Consider the following 27089-nt stretch of genomic DNA (forward strand, 5'->3'; position numbering starts at 1 on the left):
CGGACCTCTTCACCTCACAAGCAGTGATCCTCTGACCTCTTACCATCACAAGCAGCGATCCTCTAACCTCATAACTGCACAAGCAGGGATCCTCTGACCGCTTCCCTTCACAAGCAGCGATCCTGTGACCTCTTCCCATCACAAGCGGCGATCCTCTGACATCTTCCCATCACAAGCGGCGATCCTCTGACTTCTTCACTTCACAAGCAGTGATCCTCTGACCTCTTCCCTTCACAAGCAGCGATCCTCTGACCTCTTTCCATCACAAGCAGCGATCCTCTGACCTCTTCCCATCACAAGCAGCGATCCTCTGACCTCTTCCCATCACAAGCAGCGATCCTCTGACCTCTTCCCATCACAAGCAGCGATCCTCTGACCTCTTCACTTCACAAGCAGCGAGCCTCTGACCTCTTCACTTCACAAGCAGCGATCCTCTGACCTCTTCACTTCACAAGCAGTGATCCTCTGACCTCTTCACTTCACAAGCAGTGATCCTCTGACTTCTTCCCATCACAAGCAGCGATCCTCTGACCTCTTCACTACACAAGCAGCGATCCTCTGACCTCTTCACTTCACAAGCAGTGATCCTCTGACCTCTTCACTTCACAAGCAGTGATCCTCTGGCCTCTTACCATCACAAGCAGCGATCCTCTGACCTCTTCACTTCACAAGCAGCGATCCTCTGACGGCTTCACTTCACAAGCAGCGATCCTGTGACCTCTTCCCATCACAAGCAGCGATCCTCTGACCTCTTCACTTTACAAGCGGCAATCGCCTGACTTCTTCACTTCACAAGCAGTGATCCTCTGACCTCTTCACTTCACAAGCAGCAATCCTCTGACCTCTTCCCATCACAAGCAGCGATCCTCTGACCTCTTCCCATCACAAGCAGCGATCCTCTGACCTCTTCCCATCACAAGCAGCGATCCTCTGACCTCTTCCCATCACAAGCAGCGATCCTCTGACCTCTTCCCATCACAAGCAGCGATCCTCTGACCTCTTCACTTCACAAGCAGTGAGCCTCTGACCTCTTCACTTCACAAGCAGTGATCCTCTGACCTCTTCACTTCACAAGCGGTGATCCTCTGACCTCTTCCCATCACAAGCAGCGATCCTCTGACCTCTTCACTTCCCAAGCAGTGATCCTCTGACCTCTTCTCTTCACAAGCGGTGATCCTCTGACCTCTTCACTTCACAAGCGGTGATCCTCTGACCTCTTCCCATCACAAGCAGCGATCCTCTGACCTCTTCACTTCACAAGCAGCGATCCTCTGACCTCTTCACTTCACAAGCAGTGATCCTCTGACCTCTTCACTTCACAAGCAGTGATCCTCTGACCTCTTCACTTCACAAGCAGTGATCCTCTGACCTCTTCACTTCACAAGTAGCGAGCCTCTGACCTCTTCACTTCACAAGGTGCGATCCTCTGACCTCTTCCCATCACAAGCAGCGATCCTCTGACCTCTTCCCATCACAAGCAGCGATCCTCTGACCTCTTCACTTCACAAGCAGTGAGCCTCTGACCGCTTCACTTCACAAGCAGTGATCCTCTGACCGCTTCACTTCACAAGCAGTGATCCTCTGACCTCTTCCCTTCACAAGCAGCGAGCCTCTGACCTCTTCACTTCACAAGCAGCGATCCTCTGACCTCTTCCCATCACAAGCAGCGATCCTCTGACCTCTTCCCATCACAAGCAGCGATCCTCTGACCTCTTCACTTCACAAGCAGCGATCCTCTGACCTCTTCACTTCACAAGCAGTGAGCTTCTGACCTCTTCACTTCACAAGCAGTGATCCTCTGACCGCTACACTTCACAAGCAGTGATCCTCTGACCTCTTCACTTCACAAGCAGCGATCCTCTGACCTCTTCCCATCACAAGCAGCGATCCTCTGACCTCTTCACTTCACAAGCAGTGAGCCTCTGACCTCTTCACTTCACAAGCAGTAAGCCTCTGACCTCTTCACTTCACAAGCAGGGATCCTCTGACCTCTTCACTTCACAAGCAGCTATCCTCTGACCTCTTCACTTCAAAACCAGTGAGCCTCTGACCTCTTCACTTCAATAGCAGTGATCCTCTCTCCTCTTCACTTCACAAGCAGTGATCCTCTGACCTCTTCACTTCACAAGCAGTGATCCTCTGACCTCTTCACTTCACAAGCAGTGAGCCTCTGACCTCTTCAATTCAAAAGCAGTGATCCTCTCACCTCTTCACTTCACAAGCAGTGATCCTCTGACCTCTTCCCATCACAAGCAGCGATCCTCTGACCTCTTCCCATCACAAGCAGCGATTCTCTGACCTCTTCCCATCACAAGCAGCGAGCCTCTGACCTCTTCACTTCACAAGCAGTAAGCCTCTGACCTCTTCACTTCACAAGCAGCGATCCTCTGAGCTCTTCACTTCACAAGCAGTGAGCCTCTGACCTCTTCACTTCACAAGCAGTGAGCCTCTGACCTCTTCACTTCACAAGCAGTGAGCCTCTGACCTCTTCACTTCACAAGCAGTGAGCCTCTGACCTCTTCACTTCACAAGCAGCAATCCTCTGACCTCTTCACTGCACAAGCAGTGATCCTCTGACCTCTTCACTTCAAAAGCAGTGATCCTCTCATCTCTTCACATCACAAGCAGCGATCCTCTGACCTCTTCACTTCACCAGCAGTGATCCTCTGACCTCTTCACTTCACAAGCGGTGAGCCTCTGACCTCTTCCCATCACAAGCAGTGAGCCTCTGACCTCTTCACTTCACAAGAAGCGAGCCTCTGACCTCTTCACTTCACAAGCAGCGATCCTCTGACCTCTTCACTTCACAAGCAGCGATCCTCTGACCTCTTCACTTCACAAGCAGTGAGCCTCTGACCGCTTCGCTTCACAAGCAGTGATCATCTCACCTCTTGATTTCACAAGCAGCGATCCTCTGACCTCTTCACTTCACAAGCAGTGAGCCTCTGACCTCTTCGCTTCACAAGCAGTGTTCATCTCACCTCTTCGCTTCACAAGCAGCGATCCTCTGACCTCTTCACTTCACAAGCAGCGATCCTCTGACCTCTTATCTTCACAAGCAGTGAGCCTCTGACCTCTTCACTTCACAAGCAGTGATCCTCTGACCTCTTCACTTCACAAGCAGTGAGCCTCTGACCTCTTCACTTCACAAGCAGTGATCCTCTGACCTCTTCACTTCACAAGCTGCGATCCTCTGACCTTTTCACATCACAAGCTGCGATCCTCTGACCTCTTCACTTCACAAGCAGTGAGCCTCTGACCGCTTCACTTCACAAGCAGTGATCCTCTGACCGCTTCACTTCACAAGCAGTGATCCTCTGACCTCTTCCCTTCACAAGCAGCGAGCCTCTGACCTCTTCACTTCACAAGCAGCGATCCTCTGACCTCTTCCCATCACAAGCAGCGATCCTCTGACCTCTTCCCATCACAAGCAGCGATCCTCTGACCTCTTCACTTCACAAGCAGCGATCCTCTGACCTCTTCACTTCACAAGCAGTGAGCTTCTGACCTCTTCACTTCACAAGCAGTGATCCTCTGACCGCTACACTTCACAAGCAGTGATCCTCTGACCTCTTCACTTCACATGCAGCGATCCTCTGACCTCTTCCCATCACAAGCAGCGATCCTCTGACCTCTTCACTTCACAAGCAGTGAGCCTCTGACCTCTTCACTTCACAAGCAGTGAGCCTCTGACCTCTTCACTTCACAAGCAGTGATCCTCTGACCTCTTCACTTCACAAGCAGCTATACTCTGACCTCTTCACTTCAAAACCAGTGAGCCTCTGACCTCTTCACTTCAATAGCAGTGATCCTCTCACCTCTTCACTTCACAAGCAGTGATCCTCTGACCTCTTCACTTCACAAGCAGTGATCCTCTGACCTCTTCACTTCACAAGCAGTGAGCCTCTGACCTCTTCAATTCAAAAGCAGTGATCCTCTCACCTCTTCACTTCACAAGCAGTGATCCTCTGACCTCTTCCCATCACAAGCAGCGATCCTCTGACCTCTTCTCATCACAAGCAGCGATTCTCTGACCTCTTCCCATCACAAGCAGCGAGCCTCTGACCTCTTCACTTCACAAGCAGTAAGCCTCTGACCTCTTCACTTCACAAGCAGCGATCCTCTGAGCTCTTCACTTCACAAGCAGTGAGCCTCTGACCTCTTCACTTCACAAGCAGTGAGCCTCTGACCTCTTCACTTCACAAGCAGTGAGCCTCTGACCTCTTCACTTCACAAGCAGTGAGCCTCTGACCTCTTCACTTCACAAGCAGTAATCCTCTGACCTCTTCACTGCACAAGCAGTGATCCTCTGACCTCTTCACTTCAAAAGCAGTGATCCTCTCATCTCTTCACATCACAAGCAGCGATCCTCTGACCTCTTCACTTCACCAGCAGTGATCCTCTGACCTCTTCACTTCACAAGCGGTGAGCCTCTGACCTCTTCCCATCACAAGCAGTGAGCCTCTGACCTCTTCACTTCACAAGCAGCGATCCTCTGACCTCTTCACTTCACAAGCAGCGATCCTCTGACCTCTTCACTTCACAAGCAGTGAGCCTCTGACCGCTTCGCTTCACAAGCAGTGATCATCTCACCTCTTGATTTCACAAGCAGCGATCCTCTGACCTCTTCACTTCACAAGCAGTGAGCCTCTGACCTCTTCGCTTCACAAGCAGTGTTCATCTCACCTCTTCGCTTCACAAGCAGCGATCCTCTGACCTCTTCACTTCACAAGCAGCGATCCTCTGACCTCTTATCTTCACAAGCAGTGAGCCTCTGACCTCTTCACTTCACAAGCAGTGATCCTCTGACCTCTTCACTTCACAAGCAGTGAGCCTCTGACCTCTTCACTTCACAAGCAGTGATCCTCTGACCTCTTCACTTCACAAGCTGCGATCCTCTGACCTTTTCACATCACAAGCTGCGATCCTCTGACCTCTTCACTTCACAAGCAGCGATCCTCTGACCTCTTCACTTCACAAGCAGTGAGCCTCTGACCTCTTCGCTTCACAAGCAGTGATCCTCTGACCTCTTCACTTCACAAGCAGTGAGCCTCTGACCTCTTCACTTCACAAGCAGCGATCATCTGACCTCTTCACTTCACAAGCAGTGAGCCTCTGACCTCTTCACTTCACAAGCAGTGATCCTCTGACCTCTTCACTTCACAAGCAGCGATCCTCTGACCGCTTCACTTCACAAGCAGCGATCCTCTGACCTCTTCCCATCACAAACAGCGATCCTCGGACCTCTTCACTTCACAAGCAGTGATCCTCTGACCTCTTACCATCACAAGCAGCGATCCTCTAACCTCATAACTGCACAAGCAGGGATCCTCTGACCGCTTCCCTTCACAAGCAGCGATCCTGTGACCTCTTCCCATCACAAGCGGCGATCCTCTGACATCTTCCCATCACAAGCGGCGATCCTCTGACTTCTTCACTTCACAAGCAGTGATCCTCTGACCTCTTCCCTTCACAAGCAGCGATCCTCTGACCTGTTCCCATCACAAGCATCGATCCTCTGACCTGTTCCCATCACAAGCAGTGATCCTCTGACCTCTTCCCATCACAAGCAGCGATCCTCTGACCTCTTCACTTCACAAGCAGCGAGCCTCTGACCTCTTCACTTCACAAGCAGTGAGCCTCTGACATCTTCACTTCACAAGCAGTGATCCTCTGACCTATTCACTTCACAAGCAGTGATCCTCCGACCTCTTCACTTCACAAGCGGTGATCCTCTGACCTCTTCCCATCACAAGCAGCGATCCTCTGACCTCTTCCCATCACAAGCAGCGATCCTCTGACCTCTTCACTTCACAAGCAGTGATCCTCTGACCTCTTCACTTCACAAGCAGTGATCCTCTGACCTCTTCACTTCACAAGCAGTGATCCTCTGACCTCTTCACTTCACAAGCGGTGATCCTCTGACCTCTTCACTTCACAAGCAGTGATCCTCTGACCTCTTCACTTCACAAGCAGTAATCCTCTGACCTCTTCACTTCACAAGCGGTGATCCTCTGACTTCTTCCCATCACAAGCAGCGATCCTCTGACTTCTTCCCATCACAAGCAGTGAGCCTCTGACCTCTTCACTTCACAAGCAGCAATCCTCTGACCTCTTCACTGCACAAGCAGTGATCCTCTGACCTCTTCACTTCACAAGCAGTGATCCTCTGACCTCTTCACTTCACAAGCAGCGAGCCTCTGACCTCTTCACTTCATAAGCAGCGATCCTCTGACTTCTTCCCATCACAAGCAGCGATCGTCTGACCTCTCCACTTCACAAGCAGTGAGCCTCTGACCTCTTCACTTCACAAGCAGTGATCCTCTGACCGCTTCACTTCACAAGCAGTGATCCTCTGACCTCTTCACTTCACAAGCAGTGAGCCTCTGACCTCTTCACTTCACAAGCAGCGATCCTCTGACCTCTTCCCATCACAAGCAGCGGTCCTCTGACCTCTTCACTTCACAAGCAGTGAGCCTCTGACCTCTTCACTTCACAAGCAGTGAGCTTCTGACCTCTTCACTTCACAAGCAGTGAGCCTCTGACCTCTTCACTTCACAAGCAGCGATCCTCTGACCTCTTCACTTCACAACCAGTGGGCCTCTGACCTCTTCACTTCACAAGCAGTGAGCCCCTGACCTCTTCACTACACAAGCAGCGATCCTCTGACCTCTTCACTTCACAAGCAGCGATCCTCTGACCTCTTCCCATCACAAGCAGCGATTTTCTGACCTCTTCACTTCACAAGCAGTGATCCTCTGACCTCTTCCTATCACAAGCAGCGATCCTCTGACCTCTTCACTTCACAAGCAGTGATCCTCTGACCTCTTCACTTCACAAGCAGCGATCCTCTGACCTCTTCACTTCACAAGCAGTGAGCCTCTGACCTCTTCCCTTCACAAGCAGTGATCCTCACAAGCAGTGATCCTCTGACCTCTTCACTTCACAAGCAGCGATCCTCTGACCTCTTCACAAGCAGTGAGCCTCTGACCTCTTCACTTCACAAGCAGTGAGCCTCTGACCTCTTCCCTTCACAAGCAGTGAGCCTCTGCCATCTGCACTTCACAAGCAGTGATCCTCTGACATCTTCACTTCACAAGCAGCGATCCTCTGACCTCTTCACTTCACAAGCAGCGAGCCTCTGACCTCTTCACTTCACAAGCAGTGAGCCTTGACCTCTTCACTTCACAAGCAGTGAGCCTCTGACCTCTTCACTGCACAAGCAGTGATCCTCTGACCTCTTCACTTCACAAGCGGTGAGCCTCTGACCTCTTCCCATCACAAGCAGCGAGCCTCTGACCTCTTCACTTCACAAGCAGCGATCCTTTGACCTCTTCACTTCACAAGCAGCGATCCTCTGACCTCTTCACTTCACAAGCAGTGATCCTCTGACCTCTTCACTTCACAAGCAGTGAGCCTCTGACCTCTTCACTTCACAAGCAGTGAGCCTCTGACCTCTTCACTTCACAAGCAGTGAGCCTCTGACCTATTCACTTCACAAGCAGTGAGCCTCTGACCTCTTCAATTCACAAGCAGTGAGCCTCTGACCTCTTCACTTCACAAGCAGTGATCCTCTGACATCTTCACTTCACAAGCAGCGATCCTCTGACCTCTTCACTTCACAAGCAGCGATCCTCTGACCTCTTCACTTCACAAGCAGTGATCCTCTGACATCTTCACTTCACAAGCAGCGATCCTCTGACCTCTTCACTTCACAAGCAGTGAGCCTCTGACCTCTTCACTTCACAAGCAGTGAGCCTCTGACCTTTTCACTTCACAAGCAGTGATCCTCTGACCTCTTCACTTCACAAGCAGTGAGCCTCTGACCTCTTCACTTCACAAGCAGTGATCCTCACAAGCAGTGATCCTCTGACCTCTTCACTTCACAAGCAGCGATCCTCTGACCTCTTCACTTCACAAGCAGCGAGCCTCTGACCTCTTCGCTTCACAAGCAGTGATCATCTCACCTCTTCACTTCACAAGCAGCGATCCTCTGACCTCTTCACTTCACAAGCAGTGAGCCTCTGACCTCTTCACTTCAGAAGCAGTGATCCTCTGACCTCTTCACTTCACAAGCAGCGATCCTCTGACCGCTTCCCATCACAAGCAGCGATCCTGTGACCTCTTCCCATCACAAGCAGCGATCCTCTGACCTCTTCACTTTACAAGCGGCGATCGCCCGACTTCTTCACTTCACAAGCAGGGATTCTCTGACCTCTTCACTTCACAAGCAGCGATCCTCTGACCTCTTCCCATCACAAGCAGCGATCCTCTGACCTCTTCACTTCACAAGCAGTGATCCTCTGACCTCTTCACTTTACAAGCGCCGATCGCCCGACTTCTTCACTTCACAAGCAGTGATTCTCTGACCTCTTCACTTCTCAAGCAGCGATCCTCTGACCTCTTCCTATCACAAGCAGCGATCCTCTGACCTCTTCACTTCACAAGCAGTGATCCTCTGACCTCTTCACTTCACAAGCGGTGATCCTCTGACCTCTTCCCATCACAAGCGGCGATCCTCTGACCTCTTCACTTCACAAGCAGTGATCCTCTGACATCTTCACTTCACAAGCAGTGATCCTCTGACCTCTTCACTTCACAAGCAGTGATCCTCTGACCTCTTCACTTCACAAGCAGTGATCCTCTGACATCTTCACTTCACAAGCAGTGATCCTCTGACATCTTCACTTCACAAGCAGCGATCCTCTGACCTCTTCACTTCACAAGCAGCGATCCTCTGACCTCTTCACTTCACAAGCAGTGATCCTCTGACCTCTTCACTTCACAAGCAGTGATCCTCTGACCTCTTCACTTCACAAGCAGTGATCCTCTGACCTCTTCACTTCACAAGCAGTGAGCCTCTGACCTCTTCACTTCACAAGCAGTGATCCGCACAAGCAGCGATCCTCTGACCTCTTCACTTCACAAGCAGTGAGCCTCTGACCTCTTCACTTCACAAGCAGTGAGCCTCTGACCTCACCTCTTCGCTTCACAAGCAGTGATCATCTCACCTCTTCACTTCACAAGCAGCGATCCTCTGACCTCTTCGCTTCACAAGCAGTAAGCCTCTGACCTCTTCACTTCACAAGCAGTGATCCTCACAAGCAGTGATCCTCTGACCTCTTCACTTCACAAGCAGTGATCCTCTGACCTCTTCACTTCACAAGCTGCGATCCTCTGACCTCTTCACAAGCAGTGAGCCTCTGACCTCTTCACTTCACAAGCAGTGATCCTCTGACCTCTTCACTTCACAAGCAGTGATCCTCTGACCTCTTCACTTCACAAGCAGCGATCCTCTGACCTCTTCACTTCACAAGCAGTGAGACTCTGACCTCTTCACTTCACAAGCAGTGATCATCTCACCTCTTCACTTCACAAGCAGCGATCCTCTGACCTCTTCACTTCACAAGCAGTGAGCCTCTGACCTCTTCACTTCACAAGCAGCGATCCTCTGACCGCTTCACTTCACAAGCAGCGATCCTGTGACCTCTTCCCATCACAAGCAGTGATCCTCTGACCTCTTCACTTTACAAGCGGCGATTGCCCGACTTCTTCACTTCACAAGCAGTGATCCTCTGACCTCTTCACTTCACAAGCAGCGATCCTCTGACCTATTCCCATCGCAAGCAGCGATCCTCTGACCTCTTCCCATCACAAGCAGCGATCCTCTGACCTCGTCCCATCACAAGCAGCGATCCTCTGACCTCTTCCCATCACAAGCAGCGAGCCTCTGACCTCTTCACTTCACAAGCAGTGATCCTCTGACCTCTTCACTTCACAAGCAGTGATCCTCTGACCTCTTCCCATCACAAGCAGCGATCCTCTGACCTCTTCACTTCACAAGCAGTGATACTCTGACCTCTTCACTTCACAAGCAGTGATCCTCTGACCTCTTCACTTCACAAGCAGTGATCCTGTGACCTCTTCACTTCACAAGCAGTGAGCCTCTAACCTCTTCACTTCACAAGCAGCGATCCTCTGACCTCTTCACTTCACAAGCAGTGAGCCTCTCACCTCTTCACTTCACAAGCAGTGATCATCTCACCTCTTCACTTCACAAGCAGCGATCCTCTGACCTCTTCACTTCACAAGCAGTTTCTTCACTTCACAAGCAGTGAGCCTCTGACCTCTTCACTTCACAAGCAGCGATCCTCTGACCGCTTCACTTCACAAGCAGCGATCCTGTGACCTCTTCCCATCACAAGCAGCGATCCTCTGACCTCTTCACTTTACAAGCGGCGATTGTCCGACTTCTTCACTTCACAAGCAGTGATCCTCTGACCTCTTCACTTCACAAGCAGCGATCCTCTGACCTCTTCCCATCACAAGCAGCGATCCTCTGACCTCTTCCCATCACAAGCAGCGATCCTCTGACCTCTTCCCATCACAAGCAGCGATCCTCTGACCTCTTCCCATCACAAGCAGCGATCCTCTGACCTCTTCCCATCACAAGCAGCGAGCCTCTGACCTCTTCACTTCACAAGCAGAGATCCTCTGACCTCTTCACTTCACAAGCAGCGATCCTCTGACCTCTTCACTTCACAAGCAGCGATCCTCTGACCTCTTCACTTCACAAGCAGTGATCCTCTGACCTCTTCACTTCACAAGCAGTGATCCTCTGACCTCTTCACTTCACAAGCAGTGATCCTCTGACCTCTTCACTTCACAAGTAGCGAGCCTCTGGCCTCTTCACTTCACAAGGTGCGATCCTCTGACCTCTTCCCATCACAAGCAGCGATCCTCTGACCTCTTCCCATCACAAGCAGCGATCCTCTGACCTCTTCACTTCACAAGCAGTGAGCCTCTGACCGCTTCACTTCACAAGCAGTGATCCTCTGACCGCTTCACTTCACAAGCAGTGATCCTCTGACCTCTTCCCTTCACAAGCAGCGAGCCTCTGACCTCTTCACTTCACAAGCAGCGATCCTCTGACCTCTTCCCATCACAAGCAGCGATCCTCTGACCTCTTCCCATCACAAGCAGCGATCCTCTGACCTCTTCACTTCACAAGCAGCGATCCTCTGACCTCTTCACTTCACAAGCAGTGAGCTTCTGACCTCTTCACTTCACAAGCAGTGATCCTCTGACCGCTACACTTCACAAGCAGTGATCCTCTGACCTCTTCACTTCACAAGGTGCGATCCTCTGACCTCTTCCCATCACAAGCAGCGATCCTCTGACCTCTTCCCATCACAAGCAGCGATCCTCTGACCTCTTCACTTCACAAGCAGCGAGCCTCTGACCTCTTCACTTCACAAAGCAGCGATCCTCTGACCTCTTCACTTCACAAGCAGCGATCCTCTGACCTCTTCACTTCACAAGCAGTGAGCCTCTGACCGCTTCGCTTCTCAAGCAGTGATCATCTCACCTCTTGATTTCACAAGCAGCGATCCTCTGACCTCTTCACTTCACAAGCAGTGATCCTCTGACCTCTTCACTTCACAAGCAGTGATCCTCTGACCTCTTATCTTCACAAGCAGTGAGCCTCTGACCTCTTCACTTCACAAGCAGTGATCCTCTGACCTCTTCACTTCACAAGCAGTGAGCCTCTGACCTCTTCACTTCACAAGCAGTGATCCTCTGACCTCTTCACTTCACAAGCTGCGATCCTCTGACCTTTTCACATCACAAGCTGCGATCCTCTGACCTCTTCACTTCACAAGCAGCGATCCTCTGACCTCTTCACTTCACAAGCAGTGAGCCTCTGACCTCTTCGCTTCACAAGCAGTGATCCTCTGACCTCTTCACTTCACAAGCAGTGAGCCTCTGACCTCTTCACTTCACAAGCAGCGATCATCTGACCTCTTCACTTCACAAGCAGTGAGCCTCTGACCTCTTCACTTCACAAGCAGTGATCCTCTGACCTCTTCACTTCACAAGCAGCGATCCTCTATCCTCATAACTGCACAAGCAGGGATCCTCTGACCGCTTCCCTTCACAAGCAGCGATCCTGTGACCTCTTCCCATCACAAGCGGCGATCCTCTGACATCTTCCCATCACAAGCGGCGATCCTCTGACTTCTTCACTTCACAAGCAGTGATCCTCTGACCTCTTCCCTTCACAAGCAGCGATCCTCTGACCTGTTCCCATCACAAGCATCGATCCTCTGACCTGTTCCCATCACAAGCAGTGATCCTCTGACCTCTTCCCATCACAAGCAGCGATCCTCTGACCTCTTCACTTCACAAGCAGCGAGCCTCTGACCTCTTCACTTCACAAGCAGTGAGCCTCTGACATCTTCACTTCACAAGCAGTGATCCTCTGACCTATTCACTTCACAAGCAGTGATCCTCCGACCTCTTCACTTCACAAGCGGTGATCCTCTGACCTCTTCCCATCACAAGCAGCAATCCTCTGACCTCTTCCCATCACAAGCAGCGATCCTCTGACCTCTTCACTTCACAAGCAGTGATCCTCTGACCTCTTCACTTCACAAGCAGTGATCCTCTGACCTCTTCACTTCACAAGCAGTGATCCTCTGACATCTTCACTTCACAAGCGGTGATCCTCTGACCTCTTCACTTCACAAGCAGTGATACTCTGACCTCTTCACTTCACAAGCAGTAATCCTCTGACCTCTTCACTTCACAAGCGGTGATCCTCTGACTTCTTCCCATCACAAGCAGCGATCCTCTGACTTCTTCCCATCACAAGCAGTGAGCCTCTGACCTCTTCACTTCACAAGCAGCAATCCTCTGACCTCTTCACTGCACAAGCAGTGATCCTCTGTCCTCTTCACTTCACAAGCAGTGATCCTCTGACCTCTTCACTTCACAAGCAGCGAGCCTCTGACCTCTTCACTTCACAAGCAGCGATCATCTGACCTCTTCACTTCACAAGCAGTGAGCCTCTGACCTCTTCACTTCACAAGCAGTGATCCTCTGACCTCTTCACTTCACAAGCAGCGATCCTCTAACCTCATAACTGCACAAGCAGGGATCCTCTGACCGCTTCCCTTCACAAGCAGCGATCCTGTGACCTCTTCCCATCACAAGCGGCGATCCTCTGACATCTTCCCATCACAAGCGGCGATCCTCTGACTTCTTCACTTCACAAGCAGTGATCCTCTGACCTCTTCACTTCACAAGCAGCGATCCTCTGACCTGTTCCCATCACAAGCATCGATCCTCTGACCTGTTCCCATCACAAGCAGTGATCCTCTGACCTCTTCCCATCACAAGCAGCGATCCTCTGACCTCTTCACTTCACAAGCAGCGAGCCTCTGACCTCTTCACTTCACAAGCAGTGAGCCTCTGACATCTTCACTTCACAAGCAGTGATCCTCTGACCTATTCACTTCACAAGCAGTGATCCTCCGACCTCTTCACTTCACAAGCGGTGATCCTCTGACCTCTTCCCATCACAAGCAGCGATCCTCTGACCTCTTCCCATCACAAGCAGCGATCCTCTGACCTCTTCACTTCACAAGCAGTGATCCTCTGACCTCTTCACTTCACAAGCAGTGATCCTCTGACCTCTTCACTTCACAAGCAGTGATCCTCTGACCTCTTCACTTCACAAGCGGTGATCCTCTGACCTCTTCACTTCACAAGCAGTGATCCTCTGACCTCTTCACTTCACAAGCAGTAATCCTCTGACCTCTTCACTTCACAAGCGGTGATCCTCTGACTTCTTCCCATCACAAGCAGCGATCCTCTGACTTCTTCCCATCACAAGCAGTGAGCCTCTGACCTCTTCACTTCACAAGCAGCAATCCTCTGACCTCTTCACTGCACAAGCAGTGATCCTCTGACCTCTTCACTTCACAAGCAGTGATCCTCTGACCTCTTCACTTCACAAGCAGCGAGCCTCTGACCTCTTCACTTCATAAGCAGCGATCCTCTGACTTCTTCCCATCACAAGCAGCGATCCTCTGACTTCTTCCCAACACAAGCAGTGAGCCTCTGACCTCTTCACTTCACAAGCAGTGATCCTCTGACCTCTTCACTTCACAAGCAGTGATCCTCTGACCTCTTCACTTCACAAGCAGTGAGCCTCTGACCTCTTCACTTCACAAGCAGCGATCCTCTGACCTCTTCCCATCACAAGCAGCGGTCCTCTGACCTCTTCACTTCATAAGCAGTGAGCCTCTGACCTCTTCACTTCACAAGCAGTGAGCTTCTGACCTCTTCACTTCACAAGCAGTGAGCCTCTGACCTCTTCACTTCACAAGCAGCGATCCTCTGACCTCTTCACTTCACAACCAGTGGGCCTCTGACCTCTTCACTTCACAAGCAGTGAGCCCCTGACCTCTTCACTACACAAGCAGCGATCCTCTGACCTCTTCACTTCACAAGCAGCGATCCTCTGACCTCTTCCCATCACAAGCAGCGATTTTCTGACCTCTTCACTTCACAAGCAGTGATCCTCTGACCTCTTCCTATCACAAGCAGCGATCCTCTGACCTCTTCACTTCACAAGCAGTGATCCTCTGACCTCTTCACTTCACAAGCAGCGATCCTCTGACCTCTTCACTTCACAAGCAGTGATCCTCTGACCTCTTCCCTTCACAAGCAGTGATCCTCACAAGCAGTGATCCTCTGACCTCTTCACTTCACAAGCAGCGATCCTCTGACCTCTTCACAAGCAGTGAGCCTCTGACCTCTTCACTTCACAAGCAGCGATCCTCTGACCTCTTCACTTCACAAGCAGCGATCCTCTGACCTCTTCCCTTTACAAGCAGCGATCCTCTGACCTCTTCCCTTTACAAGCAGTGATCCTCTGACCTCTTCCCTTTACAAGCAGTGATCCTCTGACCTCTTCCCTTTACAAGCAGTGATCCTCTGACCTCTTCCCATCACAAGCAGCGATCCTCTGACCTCTTCACTTCACAAGCAGCGATCCTCTGACCTCTTATCTTCACAAGCAGTGAGCCTCTGACCTCTTCACTTCACAAGCAGTGATCCTCTGACCTCTTCACTTCACAAGCAGTGAGCCTCTGACCTCTTCACTTCACAAGCAGTGATCCTCTGACCTGTTCCCATCACAAGCATCGATCCTCTGACCTGTTCCCATCACAAGCAGTGATCCTCTGACCTCTTCCCATCACAAGCAGCGATCCTCTGACCTCTTCACTTCACAAGCAGCGAGCCTCTGACCTCTTCACTTCACAAGCAGTGAGCCTCTGACATCTTCACTTCACAAGCAGTGATCCTCTGACCTATTCACTTCACAAGCAGTGATCCTCCGACCTCTTCACTTCACAAGCGGTGATCCTCTGACCTCTTCCCATCACAAGCAGCGATCCTCTGACCTCTTCCCATCACAAGCAGCGATCCTCTGACCTCTTCACTTCACAAGCAGTGATCCTCTGACCTCTTCACTTCACAAGCAGTGATCCTCTGACCTCTTCACTTCACAAGCAGTGATCCTCTGACATCTTCACTTCACAAGCGGTGATCCTCTGACCTCTTCACTTCACAAGCAGTGATCCTCTGACCTCTTCACTTCACAAGCAGTAATCCTCTGACCTCTTCACTTCACAAGCGGTGATCCTCTGACTTCTTCCCATCACAAGCAGCGATCCTCTGACTTCTTCCCATCACAAGCAGTGAGCCTCTGACCTCTTCACTTCACAAGCAGCAATCCTCTGACCTCTTCACTGCACAAGCAGCGATCCTCTGACCTCTTCACTTCACAACCAGTGGGCCTCTGACCTCTTCACTTCACAAGCAGTGAGCCCCTGACCTCTTCACTACACAAGCAGCGATCCTCTGACCTCTTCACTTCACAAGCAGTGAGCCTCTGACCTCTTCACTTCACAAGCAGCGATCCTCTGACCTCTTCACTTCACAACCAGTGGGCCTCTGACCTCTTCACTTCACAAGCAGTGAGCCCCTGACCTCTTCACTACACAAGCAGCGATCCTCTGACCTCTTCACTTCACAAGCAGCGATCCTCTGACCTCTTCCCATCACAAGCAGCGATTTTCTGACCTCTTCACTTCACAAGCAGTGATCCTCTGACCTCTTCCTATCACAAGCAGCGATCCTCTGACCTCTTCACTTCACAAGCAGTGATCCTCTGACCTCTTCACTTCACAAGCAGCGATCCTCTGACCTCTTCACTTCACAAGCAGTGAGCCTCTGACCTCTTCCCTTCACAAGCAGTGATCCTCACAAGCAGTGATCCTCTGACCTCTTCACTTCACAAGCAGCGATCCTCTGACCTCTTCACAAGCAGTGAGCCTCTGACCTCTTCACTTCACAAGCAGTGAGCCTCTGACCTCTTCCCTTCACAAGCAGTGAGCCTCTGCCATCTGCACTTCACAAGCAGTGATCCTCTGACATCTTCACTTCACAAGCAGCGATCCTCTGACCTCTTCACTTCACAAGCAGCGAGCCTCTGACCTCTTCACTTCACAAGCAGTGAGCCTCTGACCTCTTCACTTCACAAGCAGTGAGCCTCTGACCTCTTCACTGCACAAGCAGTGATCCTCTGACCTCTTCACTTCACAAGCGGTGAGCCTCTGACCTCTTCCCATCACAAGCAGCGAGCCTCTGACCTCTTCACTTCACAAGCAGCGATCCTTTGACCTCTTCACTTCACAAGCAGCGATCCTCTGACATCTTCACTTCACAAGCAGTGATCCTCTGACCTCTTCACTTCACAAGCAGTGAGCCTCTGACCTCTTCACTTCACAAGCAGTGAGCCTCTGACCTCTTCACTTCACAAGCAGTGAGCCTCTGACCTATTCACTTCACAAGCAGTGAGCCTCTGACCTCTTCACTTCACAAGCAGTGAGCCTCTGACCTCTTCACTTCACAAGCAGTGATCCTCTGACATCTTCACTTCACAAGCAGCGATCCTCTGACCTCTTCACTTCACAAGCAGCGATCCTCTGACCTCTTCACTTCACAAGCAGTGATCCTCTGACATCTTCACTTCACAAGCAGCGATCCTCTGACCTCTTCACTTCACAAGCAGTGAGCCTCTGACCTCTTCACTTCACAAGCAGTGAGCCTCTGACCTTTTCACTTCACAAGCAGTGATCCTCTGACCTCTTCACTTCACAAGCAGTGAGCCTCTGACCTCTTCACTTCACAAGCAGTGATCCTCACAAGCAGTGATCCTCTGACCTCTTCACTTCACAAGCAGCGATCCTCTGACCTCTTCACTTCACAAGCAGCGAGCCTCTGACCTCTTCGCTTCACAAGCAGTGATCATCTCACCTCTTCACTTCACAAGCAGCGATCCTCTGACCTCTTCACTTCACAAGCAGTGAGCCTCTGACCTCTTCACTTCAGAAGCAGTGATCCTCTGACCTCTTCACTTCACAAGCAGCGATCCTCTGACCGCTTCCCATCACAAGCAGCGATCCTGTGACCTCTTCCCATCACAAGCAGCGATCCTCTGACCTCTTCACTTTACAAGCGGCGATCGCCCGACTTCTTCACTTCACAAGCAGTGATTCTCTGACCTCTTCACTTCACAAGCAGCGATCCTCTGACCTCTTCCCATCACAAGCAGCGATCCTCTGACCTCTTCACTTCACAAGCAGCGATCCTCTGACCTCTTCACTTCACATGCAGTGATCCTCGGACCTCTTACCATCACAAGCAGCGATCCTCTGACCTCTTCACTTCACAAGCAGCGATCCTCTGACCGCTTCACTTCACAAGCAGCGATCCTGTGACCTCTTCCCATCACAAGCATCGATCCTCTGACCTCTTCACTTTACAAGCAGCGATCCTCTGACCTCTTCACTTTACAAGCAGCGAGCCTCTGACCTATTCACTTCACAAGCAGCGAGCCTCTGACCTCTTCACTTCACAAGCAGTGAGCCTCTGACATCTTCACTTCACAAGCAGCGATCCTCTGACCTCTTCACTTCACAAGCAGTGAGCCTCTGACCTCTTCACTTCACAAGCAGTGAGCCTCTGACCTCTTCTCTTCACAAGCGGTGAGCCTCTGACCTCTTCCCATCACAAGCAGCGACCCTTTGACCTCTTCACTTCACAAGCAGCGATCCTCTGACCTCTTCCCATCACAAGCGGCGATCCTCTGACCTCTTCACTTCACAAGCAGTGATCCTCTGACATCTTCACTTCACAAGCAGTGATCCTCTGACCTCTTCACTTCACAAGCAGTGATCCTCTGACCTCTTCACTTCACAAGCAGTGATCCTCTGACATCTTCACTTCACAAGCAGTGATCCTCTGACATCTTCACTTCACAAGCAGCGATCCTCTGACCTCTTCACTTCACAAGCAGCGATCCTCTGACCTCTTCACTTCACAAGCAGTGATCCTCTGACCTCTTCACTTCACAAGCAGTGATCCTCTGACCTCTTCACTTCACAAGCAGTGATCCTCTGACCTCTTCACTTCACAAGCAGTGAGCCTCTGACCTCTTCACTTCACAAGCAGTGATCCGCACAAGCAGCGATCCTCTGACCTCTTCACTTCACAAGCAGTGAGCCTCTGACCTCTTCACTTCACAAGCAGTGAGCCTCTGACCTCACCTCTTCGCTTCACAAGCAGTGATCATCTCACCTCTTCACTTCACAAGCAGCGATCCTCTGACCTCTTCGCTTCACAAGCAGTAAGCCTCTGACCTCTTCACTTCACAAGCAGTGATCCTCACAAGCAGTGATCCTCTGACCTCTTCACTTCACAAGCAGTGATCCTCTGACCTCTTCACTTCACAAGCTGCGATCCTCTGACCTCTTCACAAGCAGTGAGCCTCTGACCTCTTCACTTCACAAGCAGTGATCCTCTGACCTCTTCACTTCACAAGCAGTGATCCTCTGACCTCTTCAATTCACAAGCAGCGATCCTCTGACCTCTTCACTTCACAAGCAGTGAGCCTCTGACCTCTTCACTTCACAAGCAGTGATCATCTCACCTCTTCACTTCACAAGCAGTGATCCTCTGACCTCTTCACTTCACAAGCAGTGAGCCTCTGACCTCTTCACTTCACAAGCAGCGATCCTCTGACCGCTTCACTTCACAAGCAGCGATCCTGTGACCTCTTCCCATCACAAGCAGCGATCCTCTGACCTCTTCACTTTACAAGCGGCGATTGCCCGACTTCTTCACTTCACAAGCAGTGATCCTCTGACCTCTTCACTTCACAAGCAGTGATCCTCTGACCTATTCCCATCGCAAGCAGCGATCCTCTGACCTCTTCCCATCACAAGCAGCGATCCTCTGACCTCGTCCCATCACAAGCAGCGATCCTCTGACCTCTTCCCATCACAAGCAGCGAGCCTCTGACCTCTTCACTTCACAAGCAGTGATCCTCTGACCTCTTCACTTCACAAGCAGTGATCCTCTGACCTCTTCCCATCACAAGCAGCGATCCTCTGACCTCTTCACTTCACAAGCAGTGATACTCTGACCTCTTCACTTCACAAGCAGTGATCCTCTGACCTCTTCACTTCACAAGCAGTGATCCTGTGACCTCTTCACTTCACAAGCAGTGAGCCTCTAACCTCTTCACTTCACAAGCAGCGATCCTCTGACCTCTTCACTTCACAAGCAGTGAGCCTCTCACCTCTTCACTTCACAAGCAGTGATCATCTCACCTCTTCACTTCACAAGCAGCGATCCTCTGACCTCTTCACTTCACAAGCAGTTTCTTCACTTCACAAGCAGTGAGCCTCTGACCTCTTCACTTCACAAGCAGCGATCCTCTGACCGCTTCACTTCACAAGCAGCGATCCTGTGACCTCTTCCCATCACAAGCAGCGATCCTCTGACCTCTTCACTTTACAAGCGGCGATTGTCCGACTTCTTCACTTCACAAGCAGTGATCCTCTGACCTCTTCACTTCACAAGCAGCGATCCTCTGACCTCTTCCCATCACAAGCAGCGATCCTCTGACCTCTTCCCATCACAAGCAGCGATCCTCTGACCTCTTCCCATCACAAGCAGCGATCCTCTGACCTCTTCCCATCACAAGCAGCGATCCTCTGACCTCTTCCCATCACAAGCAGCGAGCCTCTGACCTCTTCACTTCACAAGCAGAGATCCTCTGACCTCTTCACTTCACAAGCAGTGATCCTCTGACCTCTTCCCATCACAAGCAGCGATCCTCTGACCTCTTCACTTCACAAGCAGTGATACTCTGACTTCTTCACTTCACAAGCAGTGATACTCTGACTTCTTCACTTCACAAGCAGTGATCCTCTGACCTCTTCACTTCACAAGCAGTGATCCTCTGACCTCTTCACTTCACAAGCAGTGACCCTCTAACCTCTTCACTTCACAAGCAGCGATCCTCTGACCTCTTCACTTCACAAGCAGCGAGCCTCTGACCTCTTCACTTCACAAGCAGCGATCCTCTGACCTCTTCACTTCACAAGCAGTGAGCCTCTGACCTCTTCACTTCGCAAGCAGTGAGCCTCTGACCTCTTCACTTCACAAGCAGTGATCCTCTGACCTCTTCACTTCACAAGCAGTGATCCTCTGACCTCTTCCCATCACAAGCAGTGATCCTCTGACCTCTTCACTTCACAAGCAGTGATCCTCTAACCTCTTCACTTCACAAGCAGCGATCCTCTGACCTCTTCACTTCACAAGCAGCAATACTCTGACCTCTTCACTTCACAAGCAGCGATCCTCTGACCTCTTCACTTTACAAGCGGCGATTGTCCGACTTCTTCACTTCACAAGCAGTGATCCTCTGACCTCTTCACTTCACAAGCATCGATCCTCTGACCTCTTCACTTCACAAGCAGCGATCCTCTGACCTCTTCACTTCACAAGCAGTGATCCTCTGACCTCTTCACTTCACAAGCAGTGATCCTCTGACCTCTTCACTTCACAAGCAGTGATCCTCTGACCTCTTCACTTCACAAGTAGCGAGCCTCTGACCTCTTCACTTCACAAGGTGCGATCCTCTGACCTCTTCCCATCACAAGCAGCGATCCTCTGACCTCTTCCCATCACAAGCAGCGATCCTCTGACCTCTTCACTTCACAAGCAGTGAGCCTCTGACCGCTTCACTTCACAAGCAGTGATCCTCTGACCGCTTCACTTCACAAGCAGTGATCCTCTGACCTCTTCCCTTCACAAGCAGCGAGCCTCTGACCTCTTCACTTCACAAGCAGCGATCCTCTGACCTCTTCCCATCACAAGCAGCGATCCTCTGACCTCTTCCCATCACAAGCAGCGATCCTCTGACCTCTTCACTTCACAAGCAGTGAGCCTCTGACCTCTTCCCTTTACACGCAGTGATCCTCTGACCTCCTCCCATCACAAGCAGCGATCCTCTGATCTCTTCAATTCACAAGCAGTGAGACTCTGACCTCTTCACTTCACAAGCAGTGAGACTCTGACCTCTTCACTTCACAAGCAGTGAGACTCTGACCTCTTCACTTCACAAGCAGTGAGACTCTGACCTCTTCACTTCACAAGCAGTGATCCTCTGACGTCTTCACTTTACAAGCAGTGATCCTCTGACCTCTTCCCATCACAAGCAGCGATCCTCTGACCTCTTCACTTCACAAGCTACGAGCCTCTGACCTCTTCACTTCACAAGCAGCGATCCTCTGACCTCTTCACTTCACAAGCAGCGATCCTCTGACCTCTTCACTTCACAAGCAGCGATCCTCTGACCTCTTCACTTCACAAGCGGCGAGCCTCTGACCTCTTCACTTCACATGCAGTGATCCTCTGACCTCTTCACTTCACAAGCAGTGAGCCTCTGACCTCTTCACTTCACAAGCAGTGATCCTCTGACCTCTTCACTTCACAAGCAGCGAGCCTCTGACCTCTTCCCATCACAAGCAGCGATCCTCTGACCTCTTCCCATCACAAGCGGTGAGCCTCTGACCTCTTCACTTCACAAGCAGTGATCCTCTGACCTCTTCACTTCACAAGCAGTGATCCTCTGACCTCTTCACTTCACAAGCAGCGATCCTCTGACCTCTTCCCATCACAAGCAGCGATCCTCTGACCTCTTCCCATCACAAGCAGCGATCCTCTGACCTCTTCCCATCACAAGCAGCGATCCTCTGACCTCTTCCCATCACAAGCAGCGATCCTCTGACCTCTTCCCATCACAAGCGGTGATCCTCTGACCTCTTCCCATCACAAGCGGTGATCCTCTGACCTCTTCCCTTTACACGCAGTGATCCTCTGACCTCTTCACTTCACAATCGGTGATCCTCTGACCTCTTCACTTCACAAGCGGTGAGCCTCTGACCTCTTCCCTTTACACGCAGTGATCCTCTGACCTCCTCCCATCACAAGCAGTGATCCTCTGACCTCCTCCCATCACAAGCAGCGATCCTCTGACCTCTTCACTTCACAAGCAGTGATCCTCTGATCTCTTCAATTCACAAGCAGTGAGACTCTGACCTCTTTACTTCACAAGCAGTGAGACTCTGACCTCTTCACTTCACAAGCCGTGAGCCTCTGACCTCTTCACTTCACAAGCAGTGAGCCTCTGACCTCTTGACTTCACAAGCAGTGATCCTCTGACCTCTTCACTTCACAAGCGGTGAGCATCTGACCTCTTCCCATCACAAGCAGCGATCCTCTGACCTCTTCACTTCACAAGCAGTGATCCTCTGACCTCTTCACTTCACAAGCAGTGAGCCTCTGACCTCTTCACTTCACAAGCAGGGATCATCTCACCTCTTCACTTCACAAGCAGCGATCCTCTGACCTCTTCACTTCTCAAGCGGTGAGCCTCTGACCTCTTCCCATCACAAGCAGCGATCCTTTGACCTCTTCACTTCACAAGCAGCGATCCTTTGACCTCTTCACTTAACAAGCAGCGATCCTCTGACCTCTTCACTTCACAAGCAGTGAGCCTCTGACCTCTTCGCTTCACAAGCAGGGATCATCTCACCTCTTCACTTCACAAGCAGCGATCCTCTGACCTCTTCACTTCACAAGCAGTGAGCCTCTGACCTCTTCACTTCACAAGCAGTGAGCCTCTTACCTCTTCACTTCACAAGCAGTGAGCCTCTGACCTCTTCACTTCACAAGCAGTGAGCCTCTGACCTCTTCACTTCACAAGCAGGGATCATCTCACCTCTTCACTTCACAAGCAGCGATCCTCTGACCTCTTCACTTCACAAGCAGTGAGCCTCTGACCTCTTCACTTCACAAGCAGTGAGCCTCTTACCTCTTCACTTCACAAGCAGTGAGCCTCTGACCTCTTCACTTCACAAGCAGTGAGCCTCTGACCTCTTCACTTCACAAGCAGCGATCCTCTGACCTCTTCACTTCACAAGCAGTGAGCCTCTGACCTCTTCACTTCACAAGCAGTGATCCTCTGACCTCTTCCCTTCACAAGCAGCGATCCTCTGACCTCTTCACTTCACAAGCCGTGAGCCTCTGACCTCTTCACTTCACAAGCAGTGAGCCTCTGACCTCTTCACTATACAAGCAGTGATCCTCTGACCTCTTCACTTCACAAGCAGTGATCCTCTGACCTCTTCACTTCACAAGCAGCGATCCTCTGACCTCTTCACTTCACAAGCAGCGATCCTCTGACCTCTTCACTTCACAAGCAGCGATCCTCTGACCTCTTCACTTCACAAGCAGTGAGCCTCTGACCTCTTCACTTCACAAGCAGTGAGCCTCTGACCTCTTCACTTCACAAGCAGTGATCCTCTGACCTCTTCACTTCACAAGCAGCGAGCCTCTGACCTCTTCACTTCACAAGCAGCGATCCTCTGACTTCTTCCCATCACAAGCAGCGATCCTCTGACCTCTCCACTTCACAAGCAGTGAGCCTCTGACCTCTTCCCTTCACATGCAGCGATCCTTTGACCTCTTCACTATACAAGCAGCGATCCTCTGACCTCTTCACTTCACAAGCAGTGAGCCTCTGACCTCTTCACTTCACAAGCAGTGAGCCTCTGACATCTGCACTTCACAAGCAGCGATCCTCTGACCTCTTCACTTCACAAGCAGCGATCCTCTGACCTCTTCCCATCACAAGCAGCGATCCTCTGACCTCTTCCCATCACAAGCAGCGATCCTCTGACCTCTTCCCATCACAAGCAGCGATCCTCTGACCTCTTCCCATCACAAGCAGCGATCCTCTGACCTCTTCCCATCACAAGCGGTGATCCTCTGACCTCTTCCCATCACAAGCGGTGATCCTCTGACCTCTTCACTTCACAAGCCATGAGCCTCTGACCTCTTCACTTCACAATCGGTGATCCTCTGACCTCTTCACTTCACAAGCGGTGAGCCTCTGACCTCTTCCCTTTACACGCAGTGATCCTCTGACCTCCTCCCATCACAAGCAGTGATCCTCTGACCTCCTCCCATCACAAGCAGCGATCCTCTGACCTCTTCACTTCACAAGCAGTGATCCTCTGATCTCTTCAATTCACAAGCAGTGAGACTCTGACCTCTTTACTTCACAAGCAGTGAGACTCTGACCTCTTCACTTCACAAGCCGTGAGCCTCTGACCTCTTCACTTCACAAGCAGTGAGCCTCTGACCTCTTGACTTCACAAGCAGTGATCCTCTGACCTCTTCACTTCACAAGCGGTGAGCATCTGACCTCTTCCCATCACAAGCAGCGATCCTCTGACCTCTTCACTTCACAAGCAGTGATCCTCTGACCTCTTCACTTCACAAGCAGTGAGCCTCTGACCTCTTCACTTCACAAGCAGGGATCATCTCACCTCTTCACTTCACAAGCAGCGATCCTCTGACCTCTTCACTTCTCAAGCGGTGAGCCTCTGACCTCTTCCCATCACAAGCAGCGATCCTTTGACCTCTTCACTTCACAAGCAGCGATCCTTTGACCTCTTCACTTAACAAGCAGCGATCCTCTGACCTCTTCACTTCACAAGCAGTGAGCCTCTGACCTCTTCGCTTCACAAGCAGGGATCATCTCACCTCTTCACTTCACAAGCAGCGATCCTCTGACCTCTTCACTTCACAAGCAGTGAGCCTCTGACCTCTTCACTTCACAAGCAGTGAGCCTCTTACCTCTTCACTTCACAAGCAGTGAGCCTCTGACCTCTTCACTTCACAAGCAGTGAGCCTCTGACCTCTTCACTTCACAAGCAGCGATCCTTTGACCTCTTCACTTCACAAGCAGCGATCCTCTGACCTCTTCACTTCACAAGCAGTGAGCCTCTGACCTCTTCACTTCACAAGCAGTGATCCTCTGACCTCTTCCCTTCACAAGCAGTGATCCTCTGACCTCTTCACTTCACAAGCCGTGAGCCTCTGACCTCTTCACTTCACAAGCAGTGAGCCTCTGACCTCTTCACTTCACAAGCAGTGAGCCTCTGACCTCTTCACTTCACAAGCAGTGATCCTCTGACCTCTTCACTTCACAAGCAGTGAGCCTCTGACCTCTTCACTTCACAAGCAGCGATCCTCTGACCTCTTCACTTCACAAGCAGCGATCCTCTGACCTCTTCACTTCACAAGCAGCGATCCTCTGACCTCTTCACTTCACAAGCAGTGAGCCTCTGACCTCTTCACTTCACAAGCAGTGAGCCTCTGACCTCTTCACTTCACAAGCAGTGATCCTCTGACCTCTTCACTTCACAAGCAGCGAGCCTCTGACCTCTTCACTTCACAAGCAGCGATCCTCTGACTTCTTCCCATCACAAGCAGCGATCCTCTGACCTCTCCACTTCACAAGCAGTGAGCCTCTGACCTCTTCCCTTCACATGCAGCGATCCTTTGACCTCTTCACTATACAAGCAGCGATCCTCTGACCTCTTCACTTCACAAGCAGTGAGCCTCTGACCTCTTCACTTCACAAGCAGTGAGCCTCTGACCTCTTCACTTCACAAGCAGCGATCCTCTGACATCTTCACTTCACAAGCAGCGATCCTCTGACCTCTTCCCTTCACAAGCAGTGAGCCTCTGACCTCTTCACTTCACAAGCAGTGAGCCTCTGACATCTGCACTTCACAAGCAGCGATCCTCTGACCTCTTCACTTCACAAGCAGTGAGCCTCTGACCTCTTCGCTTCACAAGCAGTGATCATCTCACCTCTTCACTTCACAAGCAGCGATCCTCTGACCTCTTCACTTCACAAGCAGCGATCCTCTGACCTCTTCACTTCACAAGCAGCGATCCTCTGACCTCTTCCCATCACAAGCAGCGATCCTCTGACCTCTTCACTTCACAAGCAGTGAGCCTCTGACCTCTTCGCTTCACAAGCAGTGATAATCTCACCTCTTCACTTCACAAGCAGCGATCCTCTGACCTCTTCACTTCACAAGCAGCGATCCTCTGACCTCTTCCCTTTACAAGCAGCGATCCTCTGACCTCTTCCCTTTACAAGCAGTGATCCTCTGACCTCTTCCCTTTACAAGCAGTGATCCTCTGACCTCTTCCGTTTACAAGCAGTGATCCTCTGACCTCTTCCCATCACAAGCAGCGATCCTCTGACCTCTTCCCATCACAAGCAGCGATCCTCTGACCTCTTCACTTCACAAGCGGCAAGCCTCTGACCTCTTCACTTCACAAGCAGTGATCCTCTGACCTCTTCACTTCACAAGCAGCGATCCTCTGACCTCTTCCCATCACAAGCAGCGATCCTCTGACCTCTTCCCATCACAAGCAGCGATCCTCTGACCTCTTCCCATCACAAGCAGTGATCCTCTGACCTCTTCCCATCACAAGCGGTAATCCTCTGACCTCTTCACTTCACAAGCGGTGAGCCTCTGACCTCTTCACTTCACAAGCAGTGATCCTCTGACCTCTTCCCATCACAAGCAGCGATCCTCTGACCTCTTCACTTCACAAGCGGTGAGCCTCTGACCTCTTCCCTTTACACGCAGTGATCCTCTGACCTCCTCCCATCACAAGCAGCGATCCTCTGACCTCTTCACTTCACAAGCAGTGATCCTCTGATCTCTTCAATTCACAAGCAGTGAGACTCTGACCTCTTCACTTCACAAGCAGTGAGACTCTGACCTCTTCACTTCACAAGCAGTGATCCTCTGACCTCTTCACTTTACAAGCAGTGATCCTCTGACCTCTTCCCATCACAAGCAGCGATCCTCTGACCTCTTCACTTCACTAGCTACGAGCCTCTGACCTCTTCACTTCACAAGCAGCGATCCTCTGACCTCTTCACTTCACAAGCAGCGATCCAATGACCTCTTCACTTCACAAGCAGCGATCCTCTGACCTCTTCA

This window comes from Triturus cristatus, chromosome 1_1, assembly GCF_964204655.1.
Source record: "Triturus cristatus chromosome 1_1, aTriCri1.1, whole genome shotgun sequence".
NCBI lineage: Eukaryota > Metazoa > Chordata > Amphibia > Caudata > Salamandridae > Triturus > Triturus cristatus.